This window comes from Rhinolophus hipposideros, assembly GCF_964194185.1.
Source record: "Rhinolophus hipposideros genome assembly, chromosome: 14".
Classification (NCBI taxonomy): domain Eukaryota; kingdom Metazoa; phylum Chordata; class Mammalia; order Chiroptera; family Rhinolophidae; genus Rhinolophus; species Rhinolophus hipposideros.
The window spans coordinates 18042240-18062622 of NC_138060.1; positions in this window are offsets into that span (position 1 = coordinate 18042240).

The window sequence follows — 20383 nt, forward strand, 5'->3', positions numbered from 1 at the left end:
ACAGTTAGTTAACCTAAGCAGGGGTAGGGGGATCCCCAAATGCAAAATGGAAATTGCTGCTGATAGCGGCCGCAGGATTCCCGTGGGGGGAAATGCTCTTCAGCAGAGGAGATGTTCTCATGTCTAGGTTTATTCTCTTGAATTTGATACCTGATTTACAACAACATGAAAATCGGGAAACCTGTTACTTACCTTGGAGTTACTGAGTTTAATTCTTTGTACCCTTTTACATTAAAAAATGTACAATTGGGAACAGCTGTCTTCATCAAAATGAATACTACTGATTTACTTCAGGGCAAACTGTGACCCCTTCATCCCCTACGAGTACTTTGCTTTTTATAATACAAGGGACAGGATATGACTGAATAGGCCATAATTGCTGCTTTAAAGTTTTTTTTAAGACTGCAGCTAACTTATTTTCTCTGATTCCCTTGGTTCTTTGAGTAATTTTGGAGTTGGTTCTCTATGTTTTGGTAGCACTCAGTTTCCTCAAAGTTGAGGAAGTAGAGTTGGGGATTTTAGAAGGCAAGCACTAATGAAAATAAGTGGACTGCATTTTCAAACCAGTATTTTTATACTAATGAGAATTCTCCTATTTCCTTCTCCTTGGAAAGTCTTCATCCAGTTTCTTATTGCATGGAAAGTTCTGATGACAACTCCATGCAAGATGGGTTGAGAGTCCTCTTTTGGCCGAAGGTGTGATAATGATGCCAGTTATAAATATGGCTGAAGCAAAACCTATCATCTATTAAGCATGATGTGATAAGGGTTTCAAATTTATTGTTTCATTTAATCATCACAATAACCCTGTTATGTTCAACCCATTATCTTAGTTTTACAGATGAGGCAATGAGACTTGGAAAGGCTAAATAATTTGGTCAAGATGACACAGTTATAAGAGATGTGGCCCACCTTCCAAATAGACCTACCAATTTGAACCTGTGTCTTTGCAGATTCTATAAAATGCTATCTGATGGTGACCCTTTTGATTAGCAGCAGTTTCACTTGCCAAAGTCAAATTAATATTATTCATCATGTGATTGTGAGCTAAGTATCCTGACACACAAGATGGTATTGTTGGGGGCAGCAAACATGGTAACCCAGAGCCAGGCTAAACTTTTTTCCAAGTTTTCTGTACATGCTAGTTTTGTCCTGCACAGCCCCACCTGCAGTTACCTTTTCCTACCATAGTGCCACTGTTGGAGATGAATCCTGCATGGTCTGACTAAGGTTCTCCCACGGCTTTGTGGTGTGCTTGCTGGTCTATGTCTAACTGCAGTGGTGTCCTTGGGGGATATTGCCTCAGCCACATGCTGACCTAAACCAGCCATCCTTGGGGTGTCTTAGGTAATAACCTCGTCCCAGTTCCTAGTAGGACAGTACTTGACCTTTCTTTCTGCCATTTGAGAATGAGAACCCAATTTTATGGTAGCTGGTGTGCTAAGATCACTAAATGAATCAATGAGTGGATACATTTTTCCTTGCATGTAATAACCTCTTAGGGAGGCAGTAGAGACAGTGGTGAAGAGTTGCGGTCCTGCCATCTTGGTTTAAATCTTGTCTTCCCTATTTATAGCATAAGTAATTTGGGGCACGCATTTTAAATTTCTGAGCCCCAGGTTTCCTCATTTGTAAATAGTAACTTTTTTTTTTTCTTAATGAGTTGGTTCTGATCCTTCACTAAGAAAATTTGCATATTAAGTTCTCAATAAATGATACCTATTATTAATCAGTCCATTTGTGCTCCAGGCTAGTGTTATACAGCCAGTTCTGCTTTGATGCTTGTTTTATAAATTCCCATTTGTTCCACTGAGGTTGATATATTAGGGAAAAATGCAAGCATAACACAAATTTTACGTTTGAGTTTGCTGAATTTTGTTCAGGACAAACAATGTGTGAACTCTAGAAACGGCACCCAATGAAATAAAGACATGTAGGAATACACAAAATGCACACACCTCAAACACCCACCATCCACCTCAGGTCAGCAGGGATGTTATGAATCACACTTTCCACATGTGGAACTATAACTTTCTGTCCAATTTCCGATAACCTCCTTCCACCACTACACAACAATATCTCACAAGCTGCAACCCTTCCCACACCCACTCCCACAAGCAAATATCAGGTCTTTTTCAAGGTAAGCTGCCATATTTATGGTAATGCTATGTATTTCTCAACCATTTAACACATGTAAAACTGTGTTACCATTTTTATGAGGTTTCTATCTCTTTAAAAAATGTGTCATTGGTGAAGATTTTGAGTGTTGTGCTCCAACACCTCCCCCCCCCACATATTCCATGGTTTTTATTGCATAATTTTGCATAGCGTGGTGATTTTTAGGAATGCATATTCCAGGTAATAGCAGGACCGATGTACTGGCCATTCATCTGTAAAACAAGGCCCCTGTTCTCAAAGGGGGGCTTGCAGCTATGTAGGGTGAATTGTGCCGCTAAATTGTGATTTAGATCACTGACCCCCAATCCAAATGGTAATGGTTGAACGGCAGAATGGGTATGCTATGCTGATCATGGCTGGGGCTCTTGCCCACTGGAACCTTCCTTGCTTTTTCAGAGAAGCTCAATGGAAGCCATGGTTGGCAAAGCCTTGTATGTGCTGACCTTTCTAAACAGAAACTTGCCAGCACTTTTATTTCTCTCTTTTCATTTCTCTTGTGCTTGAATCCCCAAAGACGTAGGAATGTGATACCATTTTTCTGCTTGAATTGGCAGCAACTTCTGGTAGTAGAGATGCCTTAAATTGGCTAGTGTTTTAAGATTCTTTTCAATGTACTTTTATAATTCATTAGTCTACCTTGATTATTTTAAATATCTGGGGAAGCTGGGAAGACTGTCTTCTTTACATTATAGAACATCTAGTGTGGGAAGAGCACATAAGTATGTATGGCCATTTCCCATTTCATGCCATGGCAGATATTATTAGTCAATCCAACATTTGCAAGCTTACTGTGCTTGCATTTTTCTTGAGACAGTGCTCCACGTAGCTCCTACCAATAGGTTGGTAAATGGAAATGGTATTTATTTGCCTTCTAAGATCTAGACTTTTGAGCTTCCTAGGGCAGAATGGATCTCTAGCCTCCATCACAGTAGACATGAACGAATGTTTAATGGGGTGGATTGAATGACTGAGGAAACAGCAATGCAGGTTATGTGATGTCCTCATAGTGGAATGTCTATATTTAAGATACGCGTTAGGCAATGCAATGTTAAGAATGTGCTGTTAGCTGTAACACCCTCAGGCAGCCAATTCCCTAATCAGGAAGTCACACTCCAGGGGAAGTGAGTCAACATGCTGATGAGAAAGCCCTTTTGACTCTCTTCAGCTCCTCTTTCTCTGTCCATCCCATGGGCTCTGGGGATTTGCACATGGAATGCCAGAGATGGGTTTCCCTTAGTGAAATGAGTGGCTTGTCCATTCATGATAGGTGTTAGAAATGGGCTCTCACAGGTAAAACTAGTGTAGTCAATACGTGTGGATTAGTTGAAATATATTAGGGACAACGTCCCATCTTCACATTAAACAGGTTGTAAAAACCTACCTGGACCCTGTTCACTGGGGCTGAACCCTGAGGCATGCCCCTAAGTAACACTGTGCTCAGCCACTGGTGCATGGATTTCTGTTTATCTGAGGCTGACTATATGGGTAACACAAACTTGACTCTAGACTATTGGGGCATCGATATTGAAGCATTTAATATTTTGAGTCAACCTTTCATCCAAGCTATGGTCAGCATGCCCGAGAAGTCACAGAGCTGGGATCTCACCGACTTTATAGTACAGGCTGCGTCAACTGTTTTGTGCAGCCTTGCCAATTAATGTTTGTTTATAAAAGGGCTTCCAGAGGGCAGATTAGGCTGAAATTTGTTTTCAGTTGGAAGGATGTGGGGTAGGGCTAATCCTCACATTTAATTAGTGGCAGTTATCTACCCCCAAAAACCTAATACTTCAGTATGAGTAGCTTAAGTCAGTTCAGAACTCCAAAGTCACACAGAAAATTAGGTCAAATCTGGAACCACCATGCACATCAGTGCTTTTCCCTTAGAACTGTATGATTCTTTTGTTTGTTTGTTTTAGTTTCAGGTGTACAAAGCAATGTAATAGTTATGCATTCACACACCTCACAAAGTGATAACCGCCACCCCCGCCAATCTATTACTCCTCTGATATTATATATAGCTGTTACAATACCATTGACTATATTCCCTATGCTGTGATATACTTTTTTTTTTTTTATAGAGCTACTATGTAGGGTTGTGCAGGTGGTACACTGTACAAGAATTCCCCGGTAAGGGACATCATTTATATCACAAATTGTATATTTATTATGTTCATTTTCTGGCAAATATCAATAGAGTGCTATGTTCTAAAAAAAAAGTAGTGATTGTGTGATTATGACAACTTTTAAACACGTAGAAGTAAAGAGTCTTGAGGGAAAGGTTGCCTTTTTTTAATGTTCACTAGTGGAATGCTAGTGGGTTAATTTCTTTTAGCATTTCAATTAGTCTTTCCCTCAGGTAAATCAGCAGGAGGGTTTGTATTCCCTCATACCTAGTACCTAATAGGACTCCATAATTTGTTGAGTGAATGAGCAATTAAAAGAGATATAAGTTTATGTTTCTAAACACTCTTAAACGGTTGCTCTCTATAAGCAAAGAACTAAGATACAGAAATATACTACTCTTGAGAGCTGAGGTACTAGGAAAATAGGTGAAAAAAAAAGAGAAGAAAGCATGAAGCGCCTTAATATGCTTGAAGCAAGAGAATCTTCGGACCCTCCAGCTTCTCTAGCTAAGGGGCCATCTCTCCATCTACGTCACACTAAATCCCTTCACCACGTTCCCATCTCTGTATTTGGCACAATCGGAAGATACTGTGTCCATTTTTTCTTTTACTAGGATGTGCACTCCATGAGGACAGGGATTTTTAACTAATTTGCTCAGTGTTGTATCTGTAGACCTAGAACAGTATTCAGCCTTGAATAAATATTTGTGAAATAAGTGAATGCATGCTGAAGATTAGTGAAAACTGTGCACACAAAAGGCTGGAGATTTGAAAAGGAGTCTTCAGAAGATCCCATCTGCTATGGTCTAGTTTGTTCATTCTTTCTGTTTTTGACACATAGTAGAGTGGCTTCTAGATTTTGACTTCTTTGAATGAAGACTCTTCGTGAATTTGTGCACAAAACTTTTTGCGGACATGTTTTCATTTCTATCAGGTAATTATCTAGAAGTTGAATTTTTGGGTCATCTGATAAATGAATGCTTACCTTTATAAGCAGCTACCACACTGTTTTCTAAAGTTGCTTCATCATTGTACATCGCCACCAGCAGTTCCAGTTGCTCCACATTTTTGCCAAGAGTGGGTATTGTCAATTTTTAAAATTTTAGCCATCCTGGAGTAGATAGTGGTATCTCACTGTGGTTTTAATTTGAATTTCTTTATTGATGAGGATATTGATTTATGTCTTAATTGGCCATTTGTATATCTACTTTTGTGAGTTGTGTGTTTATATTTTTTACCATTTTTTTTTTTACTGGATTCTTAATCTTATTATTGAATGTTATGTGTTCTCTGTATGTTTTGGATACAAATATGTTGATAGATATACATGTTGTGAATATTTCTCACCAGTATGTAGTGTATCTTTTACTTTTCTTACTGATGACTTTTAAAGAGCAGATGTTTTTAATTTTTATGAACTTCATTTTATCCATTTTCCCACGGTTCATATTTCTTTTATCCAATCAAGAAATCTTTACCTATCCCACACTTGTAAAAATTGTTTCCTAACTTAAGTTTTAGAGTGCTAGTTCTTACTTTTAGGTCTATGAGCCATTTTGAATTAATTTTTGTTTATAGTCTGATGTAGGGGTAGGTGCTCATTTCTTTAAATAAACATTAGCACCATTTCTTGGAAAAAACCATCCTTTACGTACTCATTCTTTTGTTGTAAATCAATTGTCCATATGTATGTGTGTCTATTTCTGTTCTATTTCCATGTCTATATTTATGACCTCATCACACTGTCTTGATGACTTTCCCTTACTAGTAAGTATTAAAATCAGGTAGTATAAGCTCTCCAACTTTATTCCTCTTTATCAAAATTGTTTGGGCTATTCTTTTAAGTTTCAGAATCAGCCTATCAATTTCTACAAAGAGCATACTGGAATTTAAATTGTGATGACCTTGAATCCATTAATCTATTTGAGGGAGAAATGACATCTTAACAATATTAAACCTTTCAATCTGTGAACATGACCTAGCTCTCTGTTTAGTTAGGTATTTTTCAAATTTTTTGTGAGTTATATTTTTTTAATTTTAAGTATGTCCGTTTTGTTCACAGATGTTTTGTACTTTGTAAATGGGTTTCTTTTTTTCTTTTACAAAAATAGCCCTTTTGTTTTAGAATAGTTTTAGATTTACAGAAACATTGGGAGAATAGTACAAAGATCTCCTGTCCATCTCTTACCTAGTTTTCCCATTTTATTACCATTTTGCATGACCATTTATATCTTTGTCACAACCAGGAAACCAGCACTGGTATCTACTATTAGCAAAACTCCAGCTTTGTTCAGATGTCATCAGTTTTCCCACTAATGTCCTTTTTCAGTTCCAGGATCCCATCCAATATACCACGTTGCATTTAGTCATCCTGTCTCCTTGGTCTCCTTTGGTCTATGGCAGTTTCTCAGACTTTCCTTGTTGCTATGACCCTGACAATTTTGAGGAGTATTGGTCAGGCGTTTTATAGAATACCCTTCATTTGGGATTTGTTTGATGTTTTCTTTCCTCATCATTGGACTTGAATTTGGGGTAGAAAAAGCACAAATGCAAAGTGTCAGTCTCGTTACATCAAACGCTCTTTTTTGATTTTGTTAGTTTTTGAGCTAGGAGAAGGTTGGATTGTAGTTTCAAATATTTTTGTTTTATCTCCAGCAGAGCCCTTGAATCCTATTTTCGTGTGCCTCCTGTCTTGATGCTTTCTTGGCAAAATCTGAGGGTGTGGAAGAGGGGTGAAAATTGTTGGGATGAGTCATTTGTTTGTTCATTTGGATTCAGTCCTGCCGCTCCATGGTTTCCATCGAAGGTTCAGCTGGTTTTCTTCTTATCGGCCCAAAGGATCTCTGTTTATGGTTCAAGCCCACTCCTGTCCCTCTGTATCCAAACTGAAACTGAGGCTCCACTCACTTACTAAGGCCTCTTTTCTCTCTGTAATCCCGTTATTCAAGGCTTCTAACTGCTCTTTAGTAGCTCCTTAGAATAGTATGATTTTTAAATTTGTCTGGTGTTTTCTTGTTGTTAACACAAGAGATATGTTCCATCATATCTTTCTATACCCTAAACAGAACAAAAATTCCATACGTTTGGGTATTTTCTTTACCTTGTTTATTCTTTATGTTTTTTGTCCTTTCCTTCCTTTGTTGAATTGCAGGATTTCTTTACAATTCTTCTTTTATCCCAACTAGTTTGCATGTTGTGTATTTCTCTTATATTTTTATAGAGTCAACAAAATATTTTTAACGTGATTGTTTAGCTTAAAAATGAAGTATATGTCATGTTTTAACACTCATTACCCCCCTTAATTATATATTATTGTAATCTCATGTTTTTGTCTCACCCCTTTTATCCTAAAAAATTAGTAATTATTATTTACACATCCAGATCTTGCTTTAGATTTTTCCCAATTTGCTCACCATTGTTTCTCTCATCCCACTCTCTCATTGGAGGCTCAGATTCCTTCTCTCTGTGATCCACTCTTTGATAGTTCTTTCAGCAAGGGACTTTAAGTGGTGACTTCTTGCAGGCTGTGTGAAACTATATTTATTTTATTCTTTGCTCTCACTCTTGAATGGTAATTTAACTGAGGGGAAAATTCTAGCCTTACTATTTATTTTTGTTCACTATTTTTGGTATATAATTCAATTTTCTCTGACCTATACTGTTGTTTCTGAGAAGTTTCCTGCCAGTTAAAGTGCCGTCTCTTTGTTCGTAATACATAATCTTCTGCCTACCTGCTTTTAAGATGTTCTCCTTGTCTTTGGTGTCCTATAGATTTAATGTGAAGTATCTAAAAGTAGATTAACTTTTATTTAAGTTTTTAATGCTTATACTCGTGTAATATTCCCATGTACTGTGGTTGCATAATTTATGAACTGAGCTCATGTCAATAGACATTTAGATGCTTCTACTCTTTTATCACATCAGAATTATACCAGTGAACATCCTGGTGTAATATCCTTGTACTTGAATAAATGTCATATTGTTTTAGTCACCAAAGTTTTATGATATATTTTAATATCTAGGAGTTTAATAAATCTCTGCTATAGCATTACTCTTCTTTTAAAAAATGTTTTTCTTGCAATTCTCACTGAGTATTCTTCAGATTAATTTTAGGGCAATTTTGTCAAGCTCCAAAGTAATAAGATGGCATTTATTTTATAGGCTAGTTTTGAAGAAAAATGGTATAATATTATGTCTTCCTATCCAAGTATTTCTATGGTATATCTCTTAATTTACTTATCTTTATTTTGTACCACAGTATAATTTCATAGTTTCTTTTAGGTAGGTCCTGAATGTGTCTCATTTTTTTATTTGTAGGTATCTTGTGTTTTTAAGGTATTTTTGAATCTGATATTTTTTGGGTTTTTAAAAATAGGATAGTGCATAAAAATTTATTTATTCTTGTGCGTTTATTCAGTTCTCTCTCTGGCTCTGTTAGCTGTTTTTGTTGTTGTTGTTATTTTGTTTTTAAACTGATTCTCTTGGATTTTCCAGGTTTAAAAAGCAACACATAACTTGCAAAAAAAAAAAAAATCACTATACTATTCCTTTCTAATACTTTTACTTTTTGAAAAATTTTTATTAGTTTCAGGTGTACAAAACAATGTAACAGTTAGACATTTATACCCCTTACATAGTGATAACTCCCCTCCCCCAATCTACTACCCCTCTGACATGGTACACAGCTGTTACAATTCCACGGACTCTATTTCTTTTTATGTAATGTAAGGATAGTGATATCACTACTATTATTTAACATTCTGTACTATATAGCCAATATCCTTTTCTTAACTTCTTTGGGAATTGCAACATTTATTCAAACGACACAGTACTGCTGGTTGATGTAAGACATTTAAAGCACACATTAAAAAGTATATCCTCCTTCTTTTTGGAGTCCGAAGTTGAAAAAAAGACTATAATTTTATTAAAACCTCTTTTAATTGTAAAATATATTATATATACAAAATTTTGTAAAATGTGATAGCACAGTATAAAGGAGAATAATGACATGAACCCTAAGTTCCAACTACCTACATTAATTAAAACACACATACACACACACACACACACACACACACACACACACACACACACACACCCTTCCACTACCTTCCAAGCTTTCTCTTAATGCTTCCCTGATTTCATCTCCCTCTACCTATGGTAACCAATATTCATAATTTCTCGTTTCCTTACTTTTGTTTATGGTGTGTCACAATTTACAAATCCTTAAACAATAAATCCATTAATTTGCCTGAATTTGAACTTTATGGAAATGGTTATGTTGCTTGCATTCCTTTGTACTTGCTTTTACACTTATTGTTTTTTGAGATTCATCTAGTTTAGTCCTTGTAACTGTTAACATTCTACATTCCATTGTAGAAATATACCACAATGTATCTATCTATTCTGCTGTGAATGGACATGTAGGTTGTGTCCAGTTTTTCAATTTTATGAACTATCTTGCCATGTCATTTTTGTATATGTTCTCTGGTACATATTTGTACCAAGAGTTTTTTGAGGGAGCATTTCTTGCAAGACTTTTCCAACCAAGTGATTAGAATTGCTGGGTCTTGGTGCTTGAGCATGGTGACTTTTACTGAATAACGCCAAAATATTTTTCAAAGTGGCTGTTACAATCCATATTCCATTAACAATGTAATAAGAATCTCATAACTCCACATCCTTACCTCCATTTAGTACTGTCAGATTTTTAAATTATTCCCAGTCCATTCGTCCATTCAGGGACACCCACTTCATATCTTGGCTATTGTGAACAATGCTGCAATGAACATATGGATGAACATGTCCCCGCAAAGTAGCGTTTTGGGCTTCCTTGGATAAGTACCCAGAAGTGAGATTACTAAGTCCGTCTTTGTCTCTTGTTATATCATTTGTTTTAAAGCTTATTTTGTCTGGTATAAGTATTGCTACCCAGTTTATTTGTTTTTATTATTGTTTGTTTCCATTTTCATGATATAACTTTTTCCATTCCTTTATTTTCAGTCTCTGTGTGTATTTTGATCTGAAGTAAGTCTCTTGTAGGCAGCATATGTATGGGTCTTGTTTTCTTATCCATTCAGCCACCCTATGTCTTTTGATTGGAGCATTTAATCCATTTACATTTAAAATAATTGTTGATAGATACGTAGTTATTGCCAGTTTTTAATTCATGTTTTTGATCTTTTTTTTTTTTTTTTCCATCTTAAACAAGTCCCTCTAAGATTCCTTGTAATACTGGTTTGGTGGTGATGAACCCCTGTAGCTTTTTCTTGTCTGGAAAGCTCTTTGTCTGTCCTTCGATTCTCAATGGTAGCTTGCTGGGTAGAGTAATCTTGGTTGTAGGTCCTTAGTTTTCATCCATTTGAATATTTCCTGCCAATCCTGTCTGGCCTGCAAGATTTCTGTTGAGAAATCAACTGACAGTCTAATGGGAGCTCTCTTGTAGGTAACTAACTGCTTTTAAGATCCTTTCTTTGTCTTTAACCTTTGGCATTTTGATTATGATGTGTCTTGGTGTGGGCCTGTTTGAATTCATCTTGTTTGGGACTCTCTGCAATTGCTGGTCTTGTATATCTATTTTCTTCACCAGGTTAGGGAAGTTTCCATCATCATTTCTTCAAATAAGTTTTCAATTCCTTGCTCTCTCTCTTCTCCTTCTGGTACTCTTATGATGCAAATATTGGTACATTTGATGTCCCAAAGGCTCCTTAAATTGTCCTCATTTTTCTGGATTCTTTTTCTCTTTGCTGTTCTGTTAGGGTGTTTCTGCTACCTTATATTCTCAATTGCTTATTCAATCCTCTGTTTCATCTATCTACTGTTGTTTCCATCTAATGTACTCTTCATTTCAGGTATTGTACTCTTCATTTTTGACTGTTTTATGTTTTCTATTGCCATCATTATGTTTCCTATCTCTTTGTTGAAGTTCTCCCTGAGATCATTTGCATCTTTGCAACCAGTGTTTTGAACTCTGTGTCTGGTAGACTGCTTATCTCCATTTTGTTTAGTTCTTTTTCTGGAACTTTGTTCTGTTCTTTTATTTGGAACATGTTTCTTTGTCTCCCTGTTTTGGCTGCCTCCCTGTGTTTGTTTCTATATATTAAGTAGGGTTGCTATATCTCTCAGTCTTAGTAGAGTGTTCTTATGTAGTAGGTGTCCTGTGGGGCCCAGTGGTGCAGTCTCCCTGGTCACCAGAGCTGGGTGCTGCAGGTGTCTCCCTAGTGTGGGTTGTGTGTGCTCTCCTGTTGTACTGGAGCCTTGGTTGCTCTTTGCACATCCTTGTATTTGCACATTGTAATGCTGAGCTTAGGGCTGCTCAGCCAGAGGTGTGGGACATGCTGAAACCAGACGCTGCTTGTTTGGTTTTTTTGAACCTTTGAGAAACTTTAGGGAAGTCTGCAGCCTGGGCCAAGTCAGGTGGTTTGTATGAAAAAGCCACTGGCAGCAGCTTGGGTGTCCCTGAAAGTTGGGGGAGCGAGGTCTCAGAATCACCAGGGCGGGGCAAATGAACAGCTTTAGCCAGGTTTATGGAGCCTCAGATATGGCATCTGCCTGTGTCTTCACGCTGAGAAGGGGGAAGCTCAATGAGGAAACATCAGCTCCATCGTCCAGAAGACATCTGCCCCTCCAGCCCCCACCCTGAGACCAGACAACTTCGTTCCTCCTTGTATGTCCCTGTCATTGACTTTCAAGCTGCTGCCCCAGTGCTGGAGCTCAGAGTGAGTGAGTCCATCAGTGAGCAAGTCTGTGCACAGGTCCTGCAAGAGGAACACCTGGGAGTGTAGCCACCCTCAGTTCCACTCAACCACAATCTCTGCTGGTTTTCACAACCAGAAATTATGGGGACTTTTCTCCCCAGCAGTAGAACCCTGGGCTGGGGAGTCTTGTGTTTCTCAGGGACCCCTAGCTCCTCCAAGGGGACTCCTGCAGCTGAGATATACTTCCCATTTTTAATGGTCACATGTGGGTGTGGGACCAGCTGTTTTGTGTCTCCACTCCTCCTACCAGTCCCATGGTGGCTTCTTCTGTATGCTTTTAGTTGTAGGGCTTCGGTTCAGCTAGACTTCAGGCAATTCTCAATAATAGTTGTTTTGAAATTGTAATTTTGATGTGATCGTGAGGTAAACAGCGTTTGCCTCCTCTGCCATCTTGACTGGAAAGATCTCTGTTTTCTATTATTATTTTTCTTTGGCCCCTTGTTTGTTTGCTTTTTTCTCCCGAACGTATACTGTTTTTCTGTTTATCTTCCCTCCACACACATTTTTTCACTTAAGTGAATATTGGTCAGAGAATGTAACACAGATGAATGACATCAAGTTTCTGGACTTTCAGAGGCTAACTTTATGGCATAATACGTGGCCAGTTTCTGTGCTTGAAAGGAGTGTGGATTCTCCAATTGCTAGACTCAATAGTCTATGTAATCCATTAAATCAGGATTGGTAATTGTCTTTTTCAATTTTTAATGATTTCTTGGTCTATTTGGTCTGTCAATTATTGAGAGAGGTGTGTTAAAAGATTTCTATTATATTTGTGGATTTACCCAATTCTTGCAAGTCTGCTACTTTTAATTTTAATATATAGCATATGATTGAACTTTTTAAATTCGAGCTCTGATTGGCAGTTTTGTCTTTTATCTGTAGACATTAATCCACTTACATTCATTTGTGAATGCTGATACATTTACATTTATTTCTTCTGTCTTGTTATGTGATTTGTGATTCTTCCTTCTCTTCTTTTGCCTTCTTTTGAATTTTGTTTTCTTATTCCCTTTTTCTCTGCTACTTCTTTGGTATATATGTGTTCCATGCTATTCTTTTAGTAGTTACACCAGCAGTTTTAATGAGCATACTTAGCTTAATTAAATCCAAATTTAATTAATATATTTCCCATCCTTTTGGAAAATCCACAATTTAGGATAATTTAACTCCCAGGTTACCCTCCTTCCAACTACTATTATTCATTATTTTGTTTCAGCTGGAGTTCTTTTACTATTACAGACCAGTATTTTTGTTTCATTTTGTTTTAGCTATTATTTTTGCTTTGCCCCATTCCATTTGGTGTTATTTTTTGTTATTACTTTATACAATCATTGGATTAGCCCACATATTTATCAATGTCTTTGCTTATTCTTCCTACTTTCATCAGACTTTCATCTGGAATAATGCTTTTTCTGCCTAACACATCCTTTATAATTCAAATTTTAAGGACAATTTATAGCTTACTATTTTGTTGATAAACACTATGGGTTTTTTTGGTCTTCATTTTACCATTGTTATTGAAAGAGAGTTTCATAAAATATTGATCTCTAGATGGATAGTAACTTTTCTCAGCCCACTGAAGGTCTTCCAGTCCTCTGAGCACTCTTGTGGGTGAGAAGTCAGCAGTTATTCTAAAGGCTATTTCTTTGTAGGCAATTTGTTTTATAATATCATTACCTGCTTTTAAGATTGTTATATTTTCTTTGCTTTTTGGCAAGAAATGATGTATCTATGGTAAATCCTAAATCTGAAAATTGGTAACATGAGCTCTTTGATAGTACTTCTCCCCTATTCTATCTTTATCACCTTCCAGAACTTGGATTACATTTGTGTTAAACTTTCTCTATAAGAAAATTCCATCTTCTATGTCTCTTAATTTCTTGTGCTTATCACTCATATTTTTATCTTTGGACTATGTTAGGAATACTTTCCTGTCTTCCATTTTATTAATTGCCTCTTCAGCTCAAAGGCTCTGTTTCAAATGTGGCCACATATTGCAGAGTCCAGAGTGCTAACCATTACACCATGGAACCTCACCGGCCACATATTGCAACCTTTAATTGTTGAGCAGTGTACCTCCATTAGTAGAAATAACAGGCTTTGGGCCAGCCCTGTGGCTCAGGTGGTTGGAGCGCCATGTTCCTAGCACCGGGGTCACCAGTTTGATTCAAACAGGGGCCGGTGGCCTGTGCCCTCTACAACTAAGATTGTGAACAATGGCTCTCCCTGGAGCTGGTCTGCTGTAAGCAGCCAGAGGTCAGCGTGGGCTGCTGAGGGCTGCTGTGTGCTGCCAGGAGTGGCCGGCATCCAGCGTGAGTGGCCAACAGCCATCGGGAGCGGCTGGCAGCCAGTGAGAGCTGCCGTGAGCTGCTGTGAGCAGCTGACTGACGACCGGCAAACGACTGCCTCAGCTCGGGGGAGCACAAGGCTCACAATACCAGCATGGGCCAGGGAGCTGTGTCCTACACAACTAGACTGAGAAACAGTGGCTTGAACAGGAATGGGGGCTGGGAGGAGGAAGAAGGGGGGAAAAAAAGAAACAACAAAAAAAGAAATCACAGGTCTTATCATAAAAAGCAATGTCATTCCCTAGAGGAAGATCAGGGCTTTCCAATTTTTGAGCTAGAGACAATAGGTTTACTGAGAGAAATACAGGCTCTGCCTGGAGATACAATCACATCCTCGATGGATCACATGCTGCATCACTTCCTGCTTTTCCTACTTTCTTAACAGCCCACTATTTGGTAGGTAATGCCAAGAGCCCAACTGAGTTACCACCCATATATGTATCTGTAACTGGCCACATAAGAGGACGCAATCAACAATTATAAGCTTCATGCTTGCAGCAAAGAACATAATTTTATCATAATACTGATAACAATTCCACACGCCACCCATTTTGACCACTAGAAAATTATTTTTCTCCTGGGGAAAAGACAGGCTTGTCTGGTCCAGTAGGTGTGCTAGACTCTCTTCCTTCTTCCCATTCATCTGTGTCAGATGTTGGAGGACTTCTTCTTCAGGTGGCTGTCCTTGGTGCAGTACCCTTTTGGTGTTAAAGGTTATTAATCTGAACCTACTCAAAGGAATGGTTTATGTACCATGAAATTTGTAAACAAAGTAGACTATCCTAAGGGATTTTCTGGTCTGTTTTATAACTGCCAAAAAAGACACAAAGCAGGAGTAAAGTTCTGTAGACCCTTGATCCATTTTTCTTCTTTTGCTGTGTTTGGTGGAACATTTTGTCTTTAACTAAAAAGGTGGCTTGGAGTAGACCTTCTGAAGCAACTATTGAAGACATCCATAGAGGACAACATTCTGAATTGTGTATAACTTTGGAGGTCTTTAGAGAGGACAGGTGCCCTGAGCAGGGTTACTCCACAAGCCAGGACCAGGCTTATCTCATCATGACCAGTGAGCGCTCCTTTTATGTGCTTGATTTTACTTTTATTTATTTATTTATTTATTTATTTATTTATTTGGGAACGGAAACAGGACTTTATTGGGGAGTAGTGTGTACTTCCAGGGCTTTTTTTTTCCAAGTCAAGTTGTTGTCATTTCAATCTTAGTTGTGGAGGGTGCCCTTCAGCTTCAAGTTGTTGTCTTTTCAGTCTTAGTTGTGGAGGGCGCAGCCCAGCTCCAGGTCCAGTTGCCGTTGCTAGTTGCAGGGGGCACAGCTCATCATCCCTTGTGGGAGTCGAACTGGCAACCTTGTGGTTGAGAGCACATGCTCCAACCAATTGAGCCATCCGGGAGCTCAGTGGCAGCTCAGCTGAAGGTGCCGTGTTCAATCTTAGTTGCAGGGGGTGCAGCCCACCATCCCTTGTGGGACTCGAGGAATCGAACTGGCAACCTTGTGGTTGAGAGCCCACTGACCCATGTGGGAATCAAACTGGCAGCCTTCGGAGTTAGAAGCACAGAGCTCCAACTGACTGAGCCATCGGGCTGGCCCTTGATTCTATTCTATTCTATTCTATTCTATTCTATTCTATTCTATTCTATTCTATTCTATTCTATTCTATTCTATTCTATTCTATTCTATTCTATTCTATTCCATTCCATTCCATTCCATTCCATTCCATTCCATTCCATTCCATTCCATTCCATTCCATTCCATTCCATTCCATTCACAGGACTTTATTGGGGAACAATGTGTACTTCCAGGACTTTTTTCCAAGTCAAGTTGTTGTCCTTTCAATCTTAGTTGTGGAAGGTGCCCTTCAGCTTCAAGTTGTTGTCCTTTCAGTCTTAGTTGTGGAGGGCGCAGCTCAGCTCCAGGTCCAATTGCTGTTGCTAGTTGCAGGGGGTGCAGCCCACCATTCCTTGAGGGAGTCGAACTGGCAACCTTTGTGGTTGAGAGGACACGCTCCAACCAACTGAGCCATCCGGGAGCTCAGTGGCAGCTCAGCTCAAGGTGCCGTGTTCAATTTTAGTTGCAGGGGGCGCTGCCCACCATCCCTTGTGGGAGTCGAGGAATTGAACTGGCAACCTTGTGGTTGAGAGCCCGCGCTCCAACCAACAACTGAGCCATCCGGCAGGCAGCTCAGCTCAAGGTACTGTGTTCAATCTTAGTTGCAGGGGGCAGAGCCCACCATCCCTTGCCAGACTTGAGGAATTGAACCGGCAACCTTGTGGTTGAGAGCCCACTGGCCCATGTGGGAATCGAACCGGCAGCCTCGGAGTTAGGAGCATGGAGCTCTAACTGCCTGAGCCACCGGGCCAGCCCACTGGCCCTTGATTTTAGGTTTAAATGGTCACTGTGGTTTTTGGCTGACATGATCCACTTTCTTTTCCTGATCACCCTCTCCAATAGCAGTGATACAGCCCTCACCAAATGTAGTATCATATTCCTGTGACCACAATGATTGTAATGGCCCTATTATTCAGTCAGAAACATACTGAGACTCTTGTTGGGAATGTAAGAAAAGAGGCACATCCGCTTTCCCACTAGACTAGATCAGAAGTAGGCAGAAGTTGTAGTGGCCGTCTTGATACCATGATGAAGTCTTTGTGAGAATGGAGCCAACACAGAGGGAGTAGAGCCGATAAATTGAGATGCAAGAGATCCGGGTGTTACTTTCTGAGCACTTGGATCCTGCCATGCCTGAGGTCATTCCTCCTCTGGCCTTTTCTGTTTCCTAACTCAATCAAACCGTGACAGAGAGTCCCAGTGTGTTTTGATCAAGCCAGCCCTAGCTTCTAATCAAGGGACCACATGACTCCAGTTATTAGACATTTTGTCAGAGTTGCTATGATGGTTAATTTTATGTGTCAACCTCACTGGGCTATGGGATGCCCAGATAGCTGGTAAAACATTATTTCTGGGTGTGTCTGTGAGGGTGTTTCTGGAAGAGATTAGCATTTGAATGGGTAGACTGAGTAAAGATCACCTTCACCAATACAGGTAGGCATCATCCGGTGTATTGAGAGCCTGAGTAGAACTAGTTTGAACTAGAAAACCCATTTTTTCTCCTGCCCTTGGAGATCTGTGCTTCTGCTTTCCTGGCCTTCAGACTCACACTGGGATTTATCCCATCAGCCCCCTGACTCGGGCATTTGGTTTTGGACTGAATTACACCACCAGCTTTTCTGGTTCTCTTGCTGGCAGAAAGCAGATCCTGTGACTTCTCAGCCTCCATAACTATTTGAGCCAATTCCTATAATAAATCTCTGCTTATCTATTTATTATCTATCTATCATCTACCCAGCTATTATCTATCTATCTATCTATCTATCTATCTATCTATCTATCTATCTATCCATCTATCTATCTATCTATCTATCTATCTATCTATCTATCTATCATCTCTTTTCAGTTCTGTTTCTTTAGAAAACCCTGATAATACAGTTGCTTAATTTTTTTATTAATGATAGTATTAGCCTTAAATGATCTACAGATTTGGTAGGGCTCCTTAAACATTGTCCTGGTTGGGAGATGAATTTTTGGCCTATTTTGAGTGTATCATACGATTGTAAATTATTTGGAGAAAATGATTCAAACAAATAAAAAACAGAGTACATTAAGAGTAGCAAGAGGCAGTTTATGTTCCCCTAGTTTTATTATTCTTGGTTGATATTAAAATGCTCTTCCTGGCAGAAAGTCAGGAGACTTTGGGGTGAGTGCAAGCTGTGATAACTCTATGGATCCACTCATCCCACAAAGACTCTAATTTGACCTGAACTAAGAAAAAGAGAAAGTTAGTAATTACTTGGAAGGTTGTTCTTAACAAATAATGTGGAGATGATATGGGTCTCAAAATTAATGGAGAATGCCAAAGCTCAAGGAGCAAAGTGGACATTTAATTGTCAACAGAACAACTATCAGCTGAGCCCAGCTAGTTTGCATAGGAGAGCTCTGGACCCATCCTGTAGATAGGATGGGAGTCCCTCTCTGATTCTCATATTCTCAATCTCAGCACTAATGACTTTTAAGATGGAGTAATTCTCTGTCCTGTGCATTGTAGGATGTTCAACACCATCCCTGACTTCTACTGCCAGTAGCATCCCCTGCCTTAATTGTGACACTTAGTCAAGTGTCCCTGGAAGGTAAAATCCTAATTGAGAACTAATGCTCCACCCAATGTTCTCCTGCCTTTATCCTGTATCTGAAGCTAGACTGCAAACTAGATCTGTACTGGTCACCATAGGTAGTCAGGCACAACCTGTGCTAAATATTTATAGAGAGACTGTGTCATGCATCAAAAAGAACATGGACTTGAGAAACAGTCAGAGCTAAGTTCAAATCCTAGATATTCCCAGATGGGGCATAATTTCACTTTGCTTAATTTCACTGAGTTACAATTTCCTCAGGTGTAAAATGGGAATAATAATTCCCTAATCAAAATGGTGACTTGGATGGAGGTGAGAGTTGTGAAGTATTTACATGCTAAGTGTTTAGATTTGTTAGTTGTCAGTGTGTGTGTGTGTACGTGTGTGTACACATGTTTATGTGAACGTTTCTGTGTGTTGTACCCCGTGGTGCCAACCTTGGTCCTGCATGATTTATCTCTTGATGGGTCAAATGTCTCCCACTGGTTTGGTTAAAAAAAAATCTATCTATTCTTAGTGCTGAAGAGAGGACCAGGGCATAAATCGTAGGACAAGAGGAATATTGCCATGAAAAGATTTTGTTTTCACAGCCTGATTTCTCCCTGGCTTTGGGCGGGTGCCAGTATGTATGGTTTATATTCTCCATAAAAAGACAAGTTGCCTGCTGATCACAGTCAGGACTGGTTGTGCAAGTCACTTCACTGCAGTGAAGTCATAGAGTAAGGATAAAGTAATAAAATGGAGGATTTTATTCATCGTATTTCCTGGGGGACTGCTCTTGAGAAAAACGTTTGAAGATGGGGAGCTCCTGTAGGTTCTGGGCAATAGTGTATATGTTGTGTGTGTGTGTGTGTGTGTGTGTGTGTGTGTGTGTGTGTGTTGTTATATCAATATCAACTGTAATGTTGGCAGCTGACAATTTTAGTGCCATTTATATCCTAAGAATGGCACAAAGGACTTTATAAGCTTTCAACTGTTTAGTTCTCTCTGTAACTAGGTAGGCATTGCCCCATTCATAGAGGAGGAAATGTAGGAGTTAGGAGCTTGCCCAAGTTCACACAGGTAAGAAGTGGGGCTGATTTTCACATTGGCTCTCTGAGGCCAGAGGTGCAGCCCAGATGACTGACAGCTCCTGCCCCAGCCCCTCCGGGCCTCCCAGTCCTGTCTGGAGTGCACAGCCTCAGTTAGCCTCTCACTGGGAAGCACTAAATAGCCACCTCTGGGACTGGGCTTAGGCAGGCAGCCCAGCGACTTTGGCAAGAAAGGGATTGGGCTGTAGCCTCAAGATGCACCTTGAGCCAGTGGAGGTCGTGCAGCTGCCTCTGACTTTCCTCACAGTAACCGATGACTGGTCCCTCCCTCCGAAATCCTTGGGATTTATTTTATGTTTTCCTCAAAGGCTCTAGAGTGAGCGTGACGCTGGCACATAAATCTCAAAGTAGGAGGGCTAGTGGGAGGACAAGTCAGAAAGGAGAAAGCCCAAACACACACGGGAAGGGTGGCCGATTCACATAACCCCTGCTCTGGGGCCGGCGGAGGCCAAGGCGGTCGCCCCCAATGGCTGCTCCCCAGACCCAGGACACTAGGGTCAGCCGGTCTCTGGCCCTAACAGAGGCAGCATCTCCAGCAGTTGTTTAGAAAAAGAAAGGAAGAAAGAAAATTCCTGTTCGGTATTGCTGCTGCTCACTCATCTGTCAGAGTCCTTTTGCACTGACTCAGTTTCCTAGACATTTATGGAACCCACGCCCAGCAGGGTGGTGTTCAGGCAAACCATGA